Source organism: Protopterus annectens, chromosome 5.part1 (assembly GCF_019279795.1).
Source record: "Protopterus annectens isolate FY-2018-M chromosome 5.part1, PAN1.0, whole genome shotgun sequence".
Lineage (NCBI taxonomy): Eukaryota > Metazoa > Chordata > Ceratodontiformes > Protopteridae > Protopterus > Protopterus annectens.
Window position 1 is genome coordinate 680,806,312 of NC_056736.1, and position 22,582 is coordinate 680,828,893.

Genomic DNA, 22,582 nt, shown 5'->3' on the forward strand with positions numbered 1-22,582 from the left:
CAGTTAGATGGCTCACGATCTTATACATTGTACACACTTAGGTGGTTATAACCCCCTCTGTACAGTTAGATGGCTCACAATGTTGTACATTGTACACACATAGGTGATTATAACCCTGCCTGTACAGTTAGATGGCTCATGATTTTATACATTGTACAAACATGGGTGGTTATAACCCCCTCTGTACAGTTAGATGGCTTACGATGTTATGCATTGTACACACTTGGGTGGTTATATCCTCACTCTGTATACTTAGATGGCTCATGATGTTGTACATTGTACACACTTGGGTGGTTATAACCCCCTCTGTACAGTTAGATAGCTCACGATGTTATACATTGTACACACTTGGGTGGATATAACCCCATTCAGTACAGTTAGATGGCTCATCATGCAGTGCATTGTACACACTTAGGTTGTTATAACTGCCTCTGTGCAGTTAGATGGCTCATGATGTTATATATTGTACACACTTGGGTGGTTATAACCCCCTCTGTACATTTAGATGTCTCAAGATGTTATATATTGTACACACTTGGGTGGTTATAACCCCCTCTGTACAGTTAGATGGCTCACAATGTTGTACATTGTGCACACATAGGTGATTATAACCCCGCCTGTACAGTTAGATGGCTCATGATTTTATACATTGTACAATCATGGGTGGTTATAACCCCTCTGTACACAGTTAGATTACTACGTTATTATGCATTGTACACACTTGGGTGGTTATATCCTCACTCTGTATACTTAGATGGCTCATGATGTTGTACATTGTACACACTTGGGTGGTTATAACCCCCTCTGTACAGTTAGATAGCTCACGATGTTATACATTGTTATAACCCCATTCAGTACAGTTAGATGGCTCATCATGCAGTGCATTGTACACACTTAGGTTGTTATAACTGCCTCTGTGCAGTTAGATGGCTCATGATGTTATATATTGTACACACTTGGGTGGTTATAACCCCCTCTGTACATTTAGATGTCTCAAGATGTTATATATTGTACACACTTGGGTGGTTATAACCCCATTCTATACAGTTAGATGGCTCACGATGTTGTATATTGTACACATGTAGGTGGTTATAACCCAACCTGTGCAGTTAGATGGCTCATGATGTTATACATTGTGCACACTTGGGTGGTTATAACCCCACCTGTACAGTTAGATGGCTCACAATGTTATACATTGTAGACACTTAGGTGGTTATAACCCCAGCTGTACAGTTAGATGACTCAAAATGTTATCCATTATAGATGGCTCACAATGTTATACATTGTTAACACCCTCTGTAGAATTAGATGGCTCACAATGTTATACATTGTACACACTTGGGTTGTTATAACCCCACTCTGTACAGTTAGATGGCTCATGATGTTTTACATTGTACACACCTAGATTATTATAATCCAATGTGTACAGATAGATAGCTCATGATGTATATTGTGCACATTTAGGTGTCTAAAACCCACTCATACAGTTAGATGGCTCATGATGTTGTACATTGTACACATGTAGGTGGCTATAACTCACCTCTGTACAGTTAGAAGGCTCATAATATTGTACATGGTAAAAATTTAGGTGGATATAGCCCCCATGGTGCAGTTAGATGCCTCATGATGTACATTGTACACTCGTAGGTTGTTATAACCCCACTGTGTACAGTTAGATGGCTCATAATGTTTACATTGTACACACCTAGATGATTATAACCCACTGTGTACAGTTAGATAGCTCATGATGCATATTGTGCTCACTTAGGTGGCTATAACCCCCTCATACAGTTAAATGGTTCATGATGTTGTACATTATATACACCTAAATTGTTATAAGCCCACTCTGTACAGTTAGATGGCTCATGATGTAGTGCATTGTACACACTTAGGTGGTTATAACCTCCCTCTGTACAGTTAGATGGCTCAAAAGGTTGTACACTGTACACACTTAGGTGGATATAGCCCTCTTGGTACAGTTAGATGCCTCATGATGTACATTGTACACACATAGGTGGTTATAACCCTCTCGTACAGTTAGATGGCTCATAATGTTGTACATTGTAAACACCTAGATGGTTATAATCCCCTGTGTACAGTTAGATAGCTCATGATGTATATTTTGCACATTTAGATGGCTATACCCCCTCATACAGTTAAATGGCTCAGAATGTTGTACATTGTACACATGTAGGTTGCTATAACCGCCCCTCTGTACAGTTAGATGGCTCATGATGCTGTATATTGTACACACGTAGTAGGTTATGACCCCCTGTGTACAGTTAGATGGCTCATGATGTTGTACATTGTACACACGTAGGTGGATATAGACCCCTTGGTACAGTTAGATGCCTCATGATGTACATTGTACACACGTAGGTGGTTATAACTCACCTCTGTACAGTTAGATGGCTCATGATGTTGCACATTGTACACATGTAGGTGGTTATAACTCACTTCTATACAGTTAGATGGCTCATAATGTTGTACATTTTACAGACCTAGATGGTAATACTCCCTTGTACAGTTAGATAGCTCATGATGTATATTCTGCACATTTAGGTGGCTATAACCCCCTCATACAGTTAAATGGCTCATGATGTACATTGTACACACGTAGGATTGTTATAACTCCCCTCTGTACAGTTAGGTGGCTCATAATGTTGTACATTGTACACACGTAGGTTGTTATAACCACCCTTCGGTACAGTTAGATGGCTCACAATGTTTTACATTGTACAAACTTAGGTGGTTATAACCTCACCTGTACAGTTAGATGGCTCATAATGTTACACATTGTACACACCTAAATGATTATAACACACTGTGTACAGTTAGAAAGTTCATGATGTATATTCTGCACATTTAGGTGGCTATAACCCCCTCATACAGTTAAAAGGCTCATGATGTATATTGTAAACATGTAGGTGGTTATAACTCACCTCTGTACAGTTAAATGGCTCATAATGTTGTACATTGTACACATGTACGTGATATAGCCTCCTTGGTACAGTTAGATGCCTCATGATGCACATTGTACACACTTAGGTTGTTATAACCCCACTCTGTACAGTTAGATGGCTCACGATGTTATACATTGTACACACTTGGGTGGTTACAAACCCTTCTGTACAGTTAGATGGCTCATGAATTTATACATTGTACACACTTAGGTGGTTATAACCCCACTCTGTACAGTTAAATGGCTCATGATGTTGTATATTGATCATGTATATTGTACACGCCTAGATGATTATAACCCACTGTGTACAGTTAGATAGCTCATGATATATATTGTGCACACTTAGGTGGCTATAACCCATTCATACAGTTAGATGGCTCATGACGTTGTACATTGTACACACATAGCTGGTTATGACCCCCAGTGTACAGTTAGATGCCTCATGATGTACATTGTACACAAGTAGGTGGTTATAACTCATCTCTGTACAGTTAGATTGCTCAATGATGTTGTACATTGTACACACATAGGTGGTTATAACCTCCATCTGTACAGTTAGATGGCTCATAATGTTGCACACTGTACACGCTTAGGTGGATATAGCCCTCTTGGTACAGTTAGATGCCTCCTGATGTACATTGTACACACGTAGGTTGTTATAACCCCCTCGTACAGTTAGATGGCTCATAATGTTATACATTGTACACACCTAGATGGTTATTACCCCCTGTGTCCAGTTAGATAGCTCATGATGTATATTGTGCACATTCAAGTGACTATAACACCCTAATACAGTTATATGGCTCATGATGATGTACACTGAACACGCGTAAGTTGTTATAACCCCCCTCTGCACAGTTAGATGGCTCATGATGTTGTACATTGTACACACATAGGTTGTTATAACCCCCCCCTCTGTACAGTTAGATAGCTCACAATGTTATACATTGTACACACTTAGGTGGTTATAACACCACCTGTACAGTTAGATGGCTCATAATGTTGCACATTGTACACACCTAGATGATTATAACCCACTGTGTACAGTTAGATAGCTCAAGGTGTATATTCTTCACATTTAGGTGGCTATAACCCCCTCATACAGTTGATAGCTCATGATTTTGTACATTGTACGCATGTAGGTAGTTATAACTCACCTCTGTAGAGTTAGATGGCTCATAATGTCTTATGTTGTACACACTTTCTTGGATGAAGCCCTTTTGGTACAGTTAGATGCCTCATGATGTACATTGTACAAACTTAGGTTCTTATAACCCCACTCTGTACAGTTAGATGGCTCACGATGTTATACATTGTACACACTTGGGTGGTTATAACCTCCTCTGTTCAGTTAGATGGCTCATGATGTTATACATTGTACACACCTAGATTATTATAATATATTATATAATGTACAGTTAGATAGCTCATGATGTATATTGTGCACATTTAGGTGTCTAAAACCCACTCATACAGTTAGATGGCTCATGATGTTGTACATTGTACACATGTAGGTGGTTATAACTCATCTCTGTACAGTTAGATGGCTCATAATGTTGTACATGGTAAAAACTTAGGTGGATATAGCCCCCTTGCTGAAGTTAGATGCCTCATGATGTACATTGTAGGTGGTTATAACCACAATGTGTACAGTTAGATGGCTTATAATGTTGTACATTGTACACACCTAGATGATTATAACCCACTGTGCACAGTTAGCTAGCTCATGATGCATATTGTGCACACTTAGGTGGCTATAACCCCCTCATACAGTTAAATGGCTCATGATGTTGTACATTATATACACCTAAGTTGTTATAACCCGCTCTGTACAGTTAGATGGCTCATGATGTAGTGCATTGTACACACTTAGGTGGTTATAACCTCCCTATGTACAGTTAGATGGCTCAAAAGGTTGTACACTGTACACACTTAGGTGGATATAGCCCTCTTGGTACAGTTAGATGCCTCATGATGTACATTGTACACACATAGGTGGTTATAACCCTCTCGTACAGTTAGATGGCTCATAATGTTGTACATTGTAAACACCTAGATGGTTATAATCCCCTGTGTACAGTTAGATAGCTCAAGGTGTATATTCTTCACATTTAGGTGGCTATAACCCCCTCATACAGTTAATAGCTCATGATTTTGTACATTGTATGCATGTAGGCAGTTATAACTCACCTCTGTAGAGTTAGATGGCTCATAATGTTTTACATTGTACACACTTTGTTGGATGTAGCCCTTTTGGTACAGTTAGATGCCTCATGATGTACATTGTACAAACTTAGCTTCTTATAACCCCACTCTGTACAGTTAGATGGCTCACGATGTTATACATTGTACACACTTGGGTGGTTCTAACCTCCTCTGTTCAGTTAGATGGCTCACGATGTTATACATTGTACACACCTAGATTATTATAATATATTATATAATGTACAGTTAGATAGCTCATGATGTATATTGTGCACATGTAGGTGTCTAAAACCCACTCATACAGTTAGATGGCTCATGATGTCATGATGTTGTACATTGTACACATGTAGGTGGTTGTAACTCACCTCTGTACAGTTAGATGGCTCATAATGTTGTACATGGTAAAAACTTAGGTGGATATAGCCCCCTTGGTGCAGTTAGATGCCTCATGATGTACATTGTACACTTGTAGGTTGTTATAACCCCACTGTGTACAGTTAGATGGCTTATAATGTTGTACATTGTACACACCTAGATGATTATAACCCACTGTGCACAGTTAGATAGCTCATGATGCATATTGTGCACACTTAGGTGGCTATAATCCCTCATACAGTTAAATGGCTCATGATGTTGTACATTATATACACCCTTGTTATATATAACCTCTGTACAGTTAGATGGCTCATGATGTAGTGCATTGTACACACTTAGGTGGTTATAACCTCTGTCCTCTGTACACAGTTAGATGCCTCATGATGTACATTGTACACACATAGGTGGTTATAACCGTCTCGTACAGTTAGATGGCTCATAATGTTGTACAATGTAAACACCTAGATAGTTATAATCCCCTGTGTACAGTTAGATAGCTCATGATGTATTTTTGCACATTTAGCTGGATAACCCCCTCATACAGTTAAATAGCTCATGATGTTGTACATTGTACACATGTAGTTTGCTATAACCCCCCCTCTGTACAGTTAGATGGCTCATGATGCTGTACATTGTACACACGTAGTAGGTTATGACCCCCTGTGTACAGTTAGATGGCTCATGATGTTTTACATTGTACACACGTAGGTGGATATAGCCCTCTTGGTACAGGTAAATGCCTCATGATGTACATTGTACACATGTAGGTGGTTATAACTCACCTCTGTACAGTTAGATGGCTCATGATGTACATTGTACACATGTAGGTGGTTATAACTCACCTCTGTACAGTTAGATGGCTCATAATGTTGTACATTTTACAGACCTAGATGGTTATACTCCCCTGTACAGTTAGATAGCTCATGATGTATATTCTGCACATTTAGGTGGCTATAACCCCCTCATACAGTTAAATGTCTCATGATATTGTACATTGTATACACGTAGGATTGTTATAACCCCCCCTCTGTACAGTTTGGTGGCTCATAATGTTGTACATTGTCCACACATTGGTTGTTATAACCACCCTTCTGTACAGATAGATGGCTCACAATGTTATACATTGTACACACTTAGGTGGTTATAACCTCACCTGTACAGTTAGATGGCTCATAATGTTACACATTGTACACACCTAAATGATTATAACACACTGTGTACAGTTAGAAAGTTCATGATGTATATTCTGCACATTTAGGTGGCTATAACCCCCTCATACAGTTAAAAGGCTCATGATGTTGTATGTTGTAAACATGTAGGTGGTTATAACTCACCTCCGTACAGTTAAATGGCTGATAATGTTGTACATTGTACACATGTAGGTGGATATAGACCCCTTGGTACAGTTAGATGCCTCATGATGCACATTGTACACACTTAGGTTGTTATAACCCCACTCTGTACAGTTAGATGGCTCACAATGTCATACATTGTACACACTTGGGTGGTTACAAACCCTTCTGTACAGTTAGATGGCTCATGAATTTATACATTGTACACACTTAGGTGGTTATAACCCCACTCTGTACAGTTAAATGGCTCATGATGTTGTATATTGATCATGTATATTGTACACGCCTAGATGATTATAACCCACTGTGTACAGTTAGATAGCTCATGATATATATTGTGTGGCTATAACCCATTCATACAGTTAGATGGCTCATGACGTTGTACATTGTACACACATAGCTGGTTATGACCCCCAGTGTACAGTTAAATGGCACATGATGTTGCACATTGTACACATGTAGGTGGATCTAGACCTCTTGCTACAGTTAGATGCCTCATGATGTACATTGTACACAAGTAGGTGGTTATAACTCATCTCTGTACAGTTAGATTGCTCATGATGTTGTACATTGTACACACATAGGTGGTTATAACCTCCATCTGTACAGTTAGATGGCTCATAATGTTGTACATTGTACACCCTTAGGTGGATATAGCCCCCTTGGTACAATTAGATGCCTCATGATGTACATTGTACACATGTAGGTTGTTATAACCCTCTCATACAGTTAGATGGCTCATAATGGTGTACATTATACCCACCTAGATGGTTATAACCACCTGTGTACAGATATATAGCTCATGGTGTATATTGTGCACATTCAAGTGACTATAACACCCTAATACAGTTATATGGCTCATGATGTACACTGAACACGCGTAAGTTGTTATAACCCCCCTCTGCACAGTTAAATGGCTCATGATGTTGTACATTGTACACACATAGGTTGTTATAACCCCCCTGTGTACAATTAGATATCTCACAATGTTTTACATTGTACACACTTAGGTGGTTATAACCAGTTAGATGGCTCATAATGTTGTACATTGTAAACACCTAGATGGTTAGAATCCCCTGTGTACAGTTAGATAGCTCAAGGTGTATATTCTTCACATTTAGGTAGCTATAACCCCCTCATACAGTTAATAGCTCATGATTTTGTACATTGTATGCATGTGTTATAACTCACCTCTGTAGAGTTAGATGGCTCATAATGTTTTACATTGTACACACGTACAGTTAGATGCCTCATGATGTACATTGTACAAACTTAGCTTCTTATAACCCCACTCTGTACAGTTAGATGGCTCACGATGTTATACATTGTACACACTTGGGTGGTTCTAACCTCCTCTGTTCAGTTAGATGGCTTACGATGTTATACATTGTACACACCTAGATTATTATAATATATTATACAATGTACAGTTAGATAGCTCATGATGTATATTGTGCACATTTAGGTGTCTAAAACCCACTCATACAACTAGATGGCTCATGATGTCATGATGTACATTGTACACATGTAGGTGGTTGTAACTCACCTCTGTACAGTTAGATGGCTCATAATGTTGTACATGGTAAAAACTTAGGTAGATATAGCCCCCTTGGTGCAGTTAGATGCCTCATGATGTACATTGTTTGTTATAATTAGATGGCTTATAATGTTGTACATTGTACACACCTAGATGATTATAACCCGCTGTGCACAGTTAGATAGCTCATGATGCATATTGTGCACACTTAGGTGGATATAACCCCCTCGTACAGTTAAATGGCTCATGATGTTGTACATTATATACACCTAGGTTGTTATAACCCTTCTCTGTACAGTTAGATGGCTCATGATGTGTTAGATGGCTCCACTTAGGTGGATATGGGCCTCTTGGTACAGTTAGATGCCTCATGATGTACATTGTAGGTGGTTATAAACAGTTAGATGGCTCATAATGTTGTACATTGTATACACCTAGATGGTTATAATGATGGTTATAACCCACTGTGTACAGTTAGATAGCTCAAGGTATATATTCTTCACATTTAGGTGGCTATAACCCCCTCATACACTTAATAGCTCATGATTTTGTACATTGTACGCACATAGGTAGTTATAACTCACCTCTGTAGAGTTAGATGGCTCATAATGTTTTACATTGTACACACTTTGTTAGATGTAGCCCTTTTGGTACAGTTATATGCCTCATGATGTACATTGTACAAACTTAGGTTCTTATAACCCTACTCTGTACAGTTAGATGGCTCACAATGTTATACATTGTACACACTTGGGTGGTTATAACCTCCTCTGTTCAGTTAGATGGCTCACGATGTTATACATTGTACACACCTAGATTATTATAATATATTATATAATGTACAGTTAGATAGCTCATGATGTATATTGTGCACATTTAGGTGTCTAAAACCCACTCATACAGTTAGATGGCTCATGCTGTCATGATGTTGTACATTGTACACATGTAGGTGGTTGTAACTCACCTCTGTACAGTTAGATGGCTCATAATGTTGTACATGGTAAAAACTTAGGTGGATATAGCCCCCTTGGTGCAGTTAGATGCCTCATGATGTACATTGTACACTTGTAGGTTGTTATAACCCCACTGTGTACAGTTAGATGGCTTATAATGTTGTACATTGTACACACCTAGATGATTATAACCCACTGTGCACAGTTAGATAGCTCATGATGCATATTGTGCACATTTAGGTGGCCATAACCCCCTCATACAGTTAAATGGCTCATGATGTTGTACATTGTATACACATAAGTTGTTATAACCCCCCCGTACAGTTAGATGGCTCATGATGTTGTACATTGTACACACGTAGGTTGTTATAACCCCCCTCTGTACAGTTAGATGGCTCATGATGTTGTACATTATACACAAGTAGGTGGATATAGCCCCACTCTGTGCAGTTAGATGGCTCATGATGTGCATTGTACACACGTAGGTTGTTATAACCCCCTCGTACTTTTAGATGGCTCATAATTTTGTACATTGTACACACTTGTACATTGTACACACTTGGGTGGTTATTACCCCCTCATACAGTTTAATGGCTCATCATGTTGTACATTGTACACATGTAGGTTGTTATAACCCCCCTGTACAGTTAGATGGCTCATAATGTTGTACATTGTACACACCTAGATGGTTATAACCCCCTGTGTACAGTTAAATAGCTCTTGATGTATATTGTGCACATTTAGGTGGCTATAACCCCCTCATACAGCTAAATGGCTCATGATGTTGAACATTGTACACATGTAGGTTGTTATAACCCCCGTCTGTACAGTTAGATGGCTCATGATGTTGTACATTATACCCACCTAGATGGTTATAACCTGTGTTGTACTATATAAGCTCTCATGGTGTATATTGTGCTGGGTGGCTATAACCCCCTCCCCCCCTAAATGGCTCATGATGTTGAACATTGTACACATGTAGGTTGTTATAACCCCCGTCTGTACAGTTAGATGGCTCATGATGTTGTACATTGTACACACCTAGGTGATTATAACCCACTGTGTACAGTTAGATGCCTCATGATGTACATTGTAGACACGTAGGTTGTTATAACCCCCTCATACAGTTAAATGGCTCATGATGTTGTACATTGTACACACGTAGGTTGTTATAACCCCCCTCTGTACAGTTAGATGGTTCATAATGTTGTACTTTGTACACACCTAGATGGTTATCACCCCCTGTGTAAGGTTAGATAACTCATGATGTATATTGTGCACATTTAGGTGGCTATAACCCCCTCATACAGTTAAATGGCTCATGATGTTGTACATTGTACACACGTAGGTTGTTATAACCCCCCCACTGTACAGTTAGATGGCTCATAATGTTATACATTGTACACACCTAGATGATTATAACCCACTGTGTAAAGTTAGATAGCTCATGGTGTATATTGTGCAAATTTAGGTGGCTATAACCCCCTCATACAGTTAAATGGCTCATGATGTTGTACATTGTACACACATAGGTTGTTATAACACCCCCTCTGTACAGTTAGATGGCTCATAATGTTGTACATTGTACACACCTAGATGGTTATAACCCCGTGTACAGTTAGATGCCGCATGATGTACATTGTACATACGTAGGTTGTTATAACCCCCTCATACAGCTAAATTGCTCATGATGTACATTGTACACATGTAGGTTGTTATAACCCCCTCTATACAGTTAGATGGCTCATAATGTTGTACATTGTACACACCTAAATGGTTATAAGCCCCTGTGTACAGTTAGATAGCTCTTGATGTATATTGTGCACATTTAGGTGGCTATAACCCCCTCATACAGCTAAATGGCTCATGATGTTGTACATTGTATGCATGTAGGTTGTTATAACCCCCCCCTCTGTACAGTTAGATGGCTCATAATGTTGTACATTGTACACACCTAGATGGTTATAACATCCTATGTACAGTTAAATAGCTCTTGATGTATATTGTGCACATTTAGGTGGCTATAACCCCCTCATACAGCTAAATGGCTCATGATGTTGTACATTGTACATGTGTAGGTTGCTATAACCCCCCCTCTGTACAGTTCGATGGCTCATGATGTTGTACATTGTACACACGTAGGTGATTATAACCCACTGTGTACAGTTAGATGCCTCATGATGTACATTGTACACACGTAGGTTGTTATAACCCCCTCATGAGGCAGAGCCTGCAGAAGAAGGATGGCAATGATCAGACATTGTGAGGCATGGTGGCTAGTTGAGGGGGAGAGGAAGGGGTGTTAAAAGGAGGGTTACTAGTCGGGATTGGTGCATGGGCATAACCAGAGACTTTTTAAGTGAGTTTTTAGTGCAGTCTTGAAGTGATTGCAAGAAGGTAGTGTGGTTATAGAGGGCGGAGATTGTTCCATATTCTGGATATGATGCAGGAAAATAGTGCTTCTCCTGCTGAGTTTTTGGGTTTGGTCAATAGAAGTAGATTTTTGCTGCTGGAGCATAGAGATCTAGTGGAGCAGTAGGGCTGGAGAAGGTTTTGAAGGGATGGGACTTTATTAGTTATTTTTAAAATATGCACATTATAGGTCACACGCCATATATAGCAGCTGTTGCTTATCTTATTTCTGCCTCTGTTAAATCTTGAACTCAGCCTAGGTGTACCTTGGCAGGATGGACTACATGTATTTGCACTGATACCCATTATGAAGTATCCCAGTATCATTTTCCTATATCCCACCTCCGATACCATGCAAATATTCTACATAAGACCACCTGCATGGCAGTGGTTGCAAGCTTTCTAACATATTGGGGTACAGGAAAACAAGTCTTATACACGGCCACATCTACTTGTGTCCCCACACTAAAGCCCTTGCCAACATGTTTCTCTCTATATATATGGAAATATATAAATGCCTAACATGAGAACATGTGCAATGATAGGGAAAAAAGGCTATCAGTCATGTGCATTAAGATCTTACCTCACATCCCTAATATAGAATAACATTGCACGAATGTTGTGTGACAACTTCTTTAATGAAATTAAACTTAACCTGTGTATTAGTATAGCTTTGTATCATATTTCCTGTTGAAGCAATGATTTGTAATCTGTACTGGGAGTGATTCATGAAGCTTTTGACTTCACAGCTTTGAATTTCTATTTGCATTCACCAATGCTTATTTACATATCATTAAAATATTGGTCTGCCACTGATATGCTTTCATAAAAACATCAATGATTTGCATGGAAAAAAGCAAAACATTATCAGAGGAAGTGAGAATAATACAACATTTACATGACATGCCAATTATAGAATAAGAAGACACAAATTCAAATAATTAAAGATGCATCCATGCACATATTTTGCATATGTGACTTATTGCTTTATATTGCCTGCAGCAATCAGCTAAGTAGGGGAGTTAAAAAGTTGGAATTAATATAAAGTAAAAAGTAAAAGAGTTGTTACATAAAAATAAAAAGTTTATTCCACACATATGGTTTACTTTTCAGTAGGAAAGTGTTGTTAAGGGAATCAAACAAGATTATATTAGGAGATAGACACATTTGTAAACTACTGGGATATATGTTTTAACACTGCATGCAAGAATATTGTTTGTTTTTGTTAGTCAACTAGTGTGGGCAAAGGGGACAACTGTCATGGGTGCAAACTGCTGGGGGTGCTCCACAGTGCTGAAGAGCTGGCAACTGGACACAAATATAGTGCTGGGATTCCTTTTATTTATTTTTGTTTTGGTCCTCCACTTCAGGTTGGGGGTGGGGCCCTAGTCTAGAGTCTGCCTAGGACACCAGCTGACCTAGCTACACCTCTATTTGGTATGTAGGGTTTTTTAAAAGATGCATGCAAGTTTGGATTCATTTTAGTTCTGATTTCAACTGGGATAACGTTTTAGTTATGCAAATTAAATAAAGTGAATTGTCATCCTGGTTGTGAGATTTCATAATGGTGTTGTTTTTTTTAAACTCAGGCGGCCACAGTGGTGCAGTGGTTAGCATTGTCACCTCACAGCAAGAGGTTTTCCGGTTCAGTCCTTGGCTGGGGTGCCTTCTATGCGGAGTCTGCATGTCCTCCCTGTGGTCGTGTGGGTTTCCTCCGGGTGCTCCGGTTTCTTCCCACATCCTAAAGACATGCTGCAGGTGGATTGGACACTGTAAATTGGCCCTAGGTGTGAGTGTGTGTGTGTGTGTGTGTGTGTGTGTGTGTGTGTGTGTGTGTGTGTGCCTTCTCTGGAAGGTTGGTTGCTGGGCTGGCAACTCTACACTGTAAAACTCCACTGCCAATCATGAGCGGACAGGTGATCTGCTGTGGCGACCCCTGACCAGGAAAATCTGAAAGAAGAAGAAGAAGTTGTTTTTTTGTCTCCTTTGTTAAATCATCACTTAAGACATAGGAACACATGCATTAACAGAAAAGAAAGCAATTCATATTATCTTTTGGCATATTCTTGCATTATACATCACATACATGGTTGGTTTCTTTTTAACAATTACTCACTCCAACATTACATAAATAGCTCAATTCCTGCCTTTCCTTAAACCTAACTCCTCTCCTGAACATTATTCTACATGTACTAATCCCACAAATTCCATTCATTTCTGTGTAATTTGCTCCTTCAATTTACTAAAGCTCGCATTTCGAGTGCTTTCATATACTTTACAATATTTTGTACATTAATTACAAATTGGTTTAGATTCTGATTTCAGTTTTCTGGTAATTGTTTTTCATGTGTATTTAATTGAAAACTTTGGCACACATCCAGTAACTATTTCAGATCATGCACTGATAAAACAGCGATAAAGATACAGGGTAATGAAGTAAAAATGAGCCACTGGCACATTCCTATTTTTTTTAAAAAAGAGGAATTTAAAGAATGGATAGTGGAAATTATTTGAGAAATATTAGAGGAGATAGAATTTTATTCAGAAAGTTTAGCTAGGGTGTGGGATGAAATGAAAAGAGAGTTTAAAAATACAGCAGAAATAATAGAAAAAGCGATATGGAAAATACATAATAGGAATTATTTACAAGGGTTGTGAAGGTTAAAGTATTGCAGAATAAGGGGAAATCTATCAGAATGTGAAGACAGACAACTGCAGAATGTTAAAGGAAACATAATGTAAGATTTCGATAATGTGCATGAGTTTCGAAGGTTTGCTGTTCAACAACTTATTTTTTATAACAACTCCAGAGCATAAAATTTTTAGCACAAGTATATGACAAGAAAAAAACCCAGAAATCCTGTAAGGTTTTAGACATGTTTTGGAAATGTTATGAAAGTGTGTATAAAGTAGAAGAATGTCAAACCCAAGAAGCTGTTTTTGTTGAGATCTTAAATGCCTGGGTGGAATATAGTTTTGGACAAGTCCTTGTATCCCTGGATATTTACTAGGTTTTTGACTGCTTCCACAACAGCATTTCATATTTGCTATGGATTGTTTCTTTCAAAAGAAAGGCATTTGTTATTATTTGTTCATTCTGATTTCTTTTTTTTTTTTTGGTGAGGTGGACTTGTCTGTACATACGGGTGCAGTTTCTTACTCTAACAGTGTTTCTCTGAATGCAAGGGCCTGTCATTTGGAGGAAGATTCCAGGCCAGGGTATCTATGTAGTACAGTACATTGTTGCTTACATGGCTGATTGTTCAGGGCTGCTGCTAATTACTGCTATTCTATACCTTGCAGGGGACAGCCACCCTGTACCATGCACCAGTAACAATGATATACTTCCCCTGTATAGAGTGGTGCATCAATAACAATGATGTACTTCCCCTGTCTAGAGTGGTGCACCAATAGCCACCATGTACTTCCCCTGTCTAGAGTGGTACACCAATAGCCACCATGTACTTCCCCTGTCTAGAGTGATGCACCAATAACCACCACATACTTCCCCTGTCTAGAGTGGTGCACCAATAGCCACCATGTACTTCCCTGTATAGAGTGGTGCATCAATAGCCACCATGTACTTCCCTGTCTAGAGTGGTGCATCAATAGCCACCATGTACTTCCCCTGTATAGAGTGGTGCATCAATAGCCACCATGTACTTCCCCTGTATAGAGTGGTGCATCAATAGCCACCACATACTTCCCCTGTCTAGAGTGGTGCACCAATAGCCACCATGTATTTCCCCTGTCTAGAGTGGTGCACTAATAGCTACCATGTTACTCACTTTAACATCACAGCAAAAGACAGCACCACTATATACCCAACTGAACACACCAAATTGCTAGGAGTGGAAATAGACAATAAACTAAAATTTGACATTCACATATCTGTGACCATAAAAAAAAGTCCACAAAAAACTAGGAGCGTTATACAGAAATAAACAATTTCTCACCAAAGCAGCAAAGATTTCAATAGCAAATTCCCGCCTTATCTCCACCCTACTTTATGCCTCTCCAGTATATACCAACCTAAGGCAATGTGATCTAAACAAGCTAGAGACCTGCTACAACAAAATCGCCAAATTTGCCAAAGGGGCATCCTACCGTAGTCACCACTGTCTCTCACTTGCTGAACTGGGCTGGGTTGAACTCCCTCACCTCCTTCAGTGGTATCAACTCTCACTCGCCCACAAACTAGTAAACCATCCACTAAATGTCCCATCCCTCCAGAATCTACTCCAACCCTATCGCACCACCAGACCACTAAGATCCAGCAACAAAAATCACTTGCAGATCACTAAAGCCAATAACCCTGCTGGTGAAGCACTATTCTCTTGCGCCATAGCCAAATTATGGAACTCACTCCCACCCACAATTACCTCCGTACCATCATGCACCAACTTCAAAACTTTATTGAAAGCGCACATAAAAACATGCTGGCTATGCCCTTGCAACTCCCACTCTAATATCATCCACCCCATCCAGCTACTACCTTTCTTTCACCTCCACTAATTACCTTGATGATAGCAAGCTCAGATGCTCATAAGTCTAGTACTTATTATACAGCAGGAACTTCTCATTGTTACATTTGTTAATGCCTGTTATGTACTTCACAGATAAAGATTCTAGTTGTCTACTGATGTACTATGTTCTTCATCTGTAAATATGTTGTAAGTAATTTCTATGTTAAATTGTTAATCGCTATGTAATCCAATGTAACTACTGTCTATTTTACTGTGGAGCTTTTCTCCCCGGGCCTCCACTGAAAATGGAACCACGTCCAGTCGGACACTCCCGGTTAACAAATTTAAATAAATAAATAAATAATGTACTTCCCTTCTCTAGAAAGGTACATCCGGGGTACCAGAATGTAATAGGACTCAAGGTAGTGAAATGCAGGCAGATGTTGTCACTGTTATACAGGGAAGTACTGCTGTAGCACATGGACATTGGGTGATATGAGGGTCTGAAGTCTTGTAATGTGTATGATGATGACATGGCAATTCTAAGCCCTCACCTTCTGTTTGCAAATATTGTCAGAAAAGCTTAAATTATTATTTTTTTCTTTTGGTTCACTTTTTGTCTTCTGCAACTGACTATCAGGAAACACACAGACACACACACACACACACACACACACACACACACACACACACACACACACACACACACACACACACACACACACACAGACACACACTCATGGTTTGCTATGACTTACCCGAATGGCAGTCAATCAATTGTCGGATGCTCATAATCACAGTTTGCAAGTGCCACTTAATCGATCACCGGTACGTTGACTACGTATGGTTGAATCACATGGTGCACTAGACCTTTTGATAATTGATGTACCCACACTGTAAATGGAAGTTGTGCTGCAGTGAGGAGCAGGAAACTAGCCCATTTCCTCACTGTAGTGCGATCTTGGAGTTGGTATATTTAATATGCAGGGGGTGTGGGGGTTGCAGGGGGATGAAGCCCCCTGCAAAATAGTAGAATTAACATACCGTTAAGTGTAGAATTCAATGGTACATTAATGTGCATAGCAGGAGTTGACTGGCATCACCTTCTGCTATGTCAAATACATCGAACGATGTATTCATTTTCGTTTTAATTTACTATTCGAGATTTTGAATCCGATATTTAGGGTCGACATTATAGACTTTCAACCCAAGTTGATTCAAAATTTTCATAGTAAACCCTCACACACATTAATGGTTTTCTGTCTAACTAGCTACATGTACTTTTATCCCAACAGCAGAACAAAAATAATGGATGACATAAAAGAAGGTGCCTGATACAGTTTGTAGATAAATAAAATTTATTTACACTCTTAGTACATCATTATTTACATCTTTGCATTTTATCAAAACGATTACTTTCCCTTAACCTTAGTATATTTTCTGTAGTTGTAAAAAACTAAACTTTGATTATCACCAGTAGCTGAGTTTGCATGAAATCAGCCATGTACTGGGTAGAATCAATTTAGATGCACACTGATCCCGGTTACGGAGACAATCTGTGCTTTAAGTATTAAGCATCTGGCAGTATAATGAAGGGCAAATGAGCAAAAATATTAAAATGAAGACAACTGGAGATGGAAATGAGGGTAAACAATGTTGTGGAGTGTTTCAAAAATGTATATATTCCATGCATAGAGATGCTAAGTCAATGGGTGTCGACCTCAGGAAAAATGAAGAATTATGTGAGGCAGACTGAGAAAACATATGTGAGACAGCTGCAGCATTAATAAATGTGTATCTGCAAGAAGCTGTTATCACTACCAGTCATTATGATGTTGCACATCATCAAGCTCAATGGCATGAATCAACCGATTGTGAACAACTTCCATGCGCATAGAGGCACCATGGAGGAGCTGGTCGAAATGTGTCTCCCTCATATGCAGGCCAGGGGGATTCATGGAGGACCTGTCCTGTGGACATCAAAGTATGAGTGGCTCTGACAACACTAACTACAAGGACCTTTCAGTGACCAGCAGGGACATGGTAGGGGTATGCCAGGTATCTGCTTCATGGATACGCCACCAGTTTCTCGGTGCGATGCTGCAGCATGTGCAGAAGCATGTGCGGTTTCCATATACCACTGAGAAAGCAGACAACACAATGTAGACTTTTAGTAACATAGACAATTTATCAGACGCACTGGGAACATAGGCTGCACTCACATTGCAATAAAATTCCCACCTGGGAAGCAAGGAAAAGGTTACGTCAGCTGCATGGGCTTCTACTCCATTAACTGCCAGATAGTCTGTAATTCAAAGGGTACAATATACAATGTATCTGCATCCACCAAGGAAGTGCACACAACATCCACGTATGGCACAGATGCAATATATACCACAAACTGTGGAGGTGACTTTCTCCAGGGTCATCTTATTGGTGATGCTGGATATACGTCAGCACCATGGATAATTATGCCAGTTAAAAAACATGAAGGCCATGGCAGAGAATGGTTACAACAATGCTCTATCACAGACCCCAATCAGCGTTGAATGTGTATTTGGCCTCCTTCAGGTCGGCTTTTATTGTCTGCATATATCTAGCAGAGCAAAACAATATGATCTTGCTACATGCAGTAACCATTTGTAATATATACAATCTTACATAACATGACTAGCTTGGTCTGCAAAGCTATGGAAAGGATCATCATGGACCACATAAATAAAGATATTGGGGACCTACAGACACTGGATCCTACCCAGTTTGGCTTTGTTAAGGACAGATTCCCCCCTCTTAAACCTGGTCGATTTCTTTGAAACAGTCACCAAGGCCATTGACGAGGGGAAGGTGGTCCACACAGCCTACCTGGACCTCGCAAAAGCTTTCGATACAATACCCCACTTGGGCATTATAGATAAGCTCACCAGCTTAAACATAAACCCCTATGTCACTAGATGGGTTGCAAACTGGCTCAAGGACAGAACCCACATGGTTAGAATTGCTGGAGCCATGTCAGACTCCAAACCGGTTACAAGTGGCATCCCACAAGGCTCAGTCCTGGGACCTCTCTTGTTCGGTATATATTTCTCGGAGTTACAGGCCAACACGGAAGGACTGTGGCTGACCAAGTTCGCACATGACTGCAAACTAGGTGCCATAATCGACTCTCCAGCCGACACAAGCATCTTACAAAAGGGCCTCATAGAAACAGACAACTGGTGCCAGAGACATAGCCTCAAGCTAAATGCCAAAAAGTGTATAGTCATCCCCTTTGGCAAAAACAAAGTGCCCACAAATTACCACATAGGTGGTAATCCATTATATACAGAAGAAGTAATTAGGGACCTGGGGACCCAAGTTGATAGCAATCTCTCATTTGAAAACCATGTGGCCAAAGTGGTTAGAAAAACATTTTATATAGCCCACCTAATCATGAAGGGATTCACATCTAGATCAGGGGAGGTCATCATGCCTCTTTACTCATCCCTCATCAGGCCCATAATTGAGTACAATGCCCCTTTTGGGATGTACCTTACCAGACACCTGCAGCAACTGGAAAGACCCCAAAAGTACCTCACCAAGAGGATCAAAGGGCTCAAACAGATGCCATATGCTGCCCGGTTAAAGAAACTCCAGCTCTACTCAGTGGCATACTGCCTGCTCAGAGGCGATCTGTGCCTGACGTATAAAGCCATGTCCAACCCGGAATTAATGGACATGCTGCACCTCAGAAAATCCAAATCCCATCGAGCTACGCGCTAGAGAGACTTGAACCTCAGCACTGAAAGAAATAGTACATGCTGGAGGGACAGATTCATAACCCAGAGGCTCCCTTTACTCTGGAATAAAATCCCAGTCCAGGTTAGGCAGAGTCCCTCATTGACTCTCTTCAAGCGGAATCTTGATGAGTGGATGGGAGATCGTAGGTTTACTCCGGGTATCACTTCTGTGTCACTGTTAGACAGAGGCACAGTATACTAACCTCGAAAAAGGGCATAGCAAAATTCATTTAAAATGGGTGGCGAAAGCCAAACACACTCTGGCTAGGCTTATAAATGCCCTAGGGCAGATATACTAGTATGAACCTATGAACCTATGAACCTATAAGAAGCATGTGAAGGGGTGGTGCCTGATGAGAATCCTGTGAAGGAACCAACTGCAGGGGACGATTGTGTCACACGGAGCTGGATGCTTTATATCATGGCACTGGCTAAGATAAAGAACCTGGTTCATTAATGTGGGCCAGATTAAAGCATTATACATAAAACTAAAAAATGATGTCTGCAAATCTGTACCAAGGCTGTGATGCACCATGCACAGAGGGTCACAGTACTATATACCAATAATAGACATTGTTTTTTGTGTGTTTGTAAGGGCTTGATTATTATTTTTGTCTGCATGTGTCAGCGTGTTGGCTTTAGCATTACTGGTGTTTGTGTGTGTGTGTGTGTGTGTGTGTGTGTGTGTGTGTGTGTGTGTGTGTGTGTGTGTGTGTGTGTGTGTGTGTGTGTTTGTGTGCTTTACCATTACTGGTGTGTGTGTGTGTGTGTGTGTGTGTGTGTGTGTGTGTGCGCGTGCACATGTATGTCTCTCTCTCATATATATATATATATATATATATATATATATATTTTATATATATATATATATATATATATATATATATATATATATATATATATATATATATATATATATATATATATATATATATATATATATGTAGCTGTGTCTGTGTGTTTATATATATATATATATATATATGTGTGTGTGTGTGTGTGTGTGTGTGTGTGTGTGTGTGTGTGTGTGTGTGTGTGTGTGTGTGTGTGTGTGTGTGTGTATATGACATGAATTGGAGAATGGGGAATCAGATGTGTAAACTAGCCAGGGAGGGAGTGGTGGTGGACAAATGTACATGTGTGCCTTTGCAAATAAGATCACAGTAAAATTACCTGTTGTCAATTTTCCAGCATCACGTTAGAAAAAAGCAAGTTTAAATTGGTGTCAAAGTAAAGAAATATCTGTTACAGCAGAATAATAGTAACATAATTTTGGCAGCTGGCTTCTGCAAATGAATCCCTGGTGTTCCTGTAAAAGAAAGAAGCCATGGCTGTACATTGTATCAACACACACAGTGAAGTTCTCTGGCAGATTTTAATCCCTGTTAAGACATACGCACCTGGGGCATCTCCAACAGATATGTACATTCCGTGTGTAATGCTGCACCAAGCTCTATCACTCTACGGCTGATGCCAGAACTTTCTGCTGTCCCAGGAACTCATTCCTCTCTGTCAGAGGTGGTTATGTTGATGATCCACCCCCCCCCCCCGCCATGGCCTTCTGCTCCTGTGTCAGGTAGGCTGCATTAGTTTTAGTGGGCAGTGATATTTTCATTAGCCTATTGTCTGACTTGATCATGTTACTGCTTTGGTCACTGACTGCACTGGTCAGCTATCATCCACTCAGTCACACCTGTTGAAGTTCTTGTCAAACCTCAATTAAAGGACTGTCTGCCAACTGCCCAAATGGAGACCCTGAAACAAGATCTCATTTATTGCATGGGAAAACTTACACTTTTTCTGCTACATTATGGCATAATAATCTGAAAGTGTAAAGAAACATGCCTTTGAGACATATTATGGTCATGCCCGACATACCCTACACAACTATTTATTGTATTTTATTTTTATTAAATATTTGTTTACTGGCAAAGTCCGACTGGGAGAGAGACATTTTCAGCGGAGTCCTGGGGAGAAATGCTCCAGATGCATGACTTTGGACATAATGAATGTGACAGAGGAAGCAAAACTCCTGTGGTATTTAAATATGTGAGGGTGTAAATCTGGAATTCTTAGGAAGGCGTGATGTCTGCATTATCCACATGGTGCAGAGATGACCAATTACCTTAGAAGAGGACACAGGATGTACATATGTGGCAATGCTCTTGACATCCATTGATGCATGAGCCACATGGTCCAACACTATGGCATCCTGTAGTCTTTGGAGGATTTCAGTAGTGTGTTCTGGCCTACTGATACCCCGGTATCTGCTCCTGTGAAGCATATGTGTGGGGAGGTCATCTGCTCTTATGAGTGCCTGTAAAGCACATGTGTGGGCAGGTCAATGGCTCCTGCAGGGATGTGTGGAAATGTATTACATTTATGTAGCAAATAGTGATGCTAAACAGCAAAACTGCTATTACAGTTAAACACCATGAAGCTTGTACACATTTTTCTATACTAGTATTCACACCCTAACACCATCATGCCATGCCAACTTTTTCTACATTAACTAATAGGGGTACCATGTTTAGTTGCATTAAC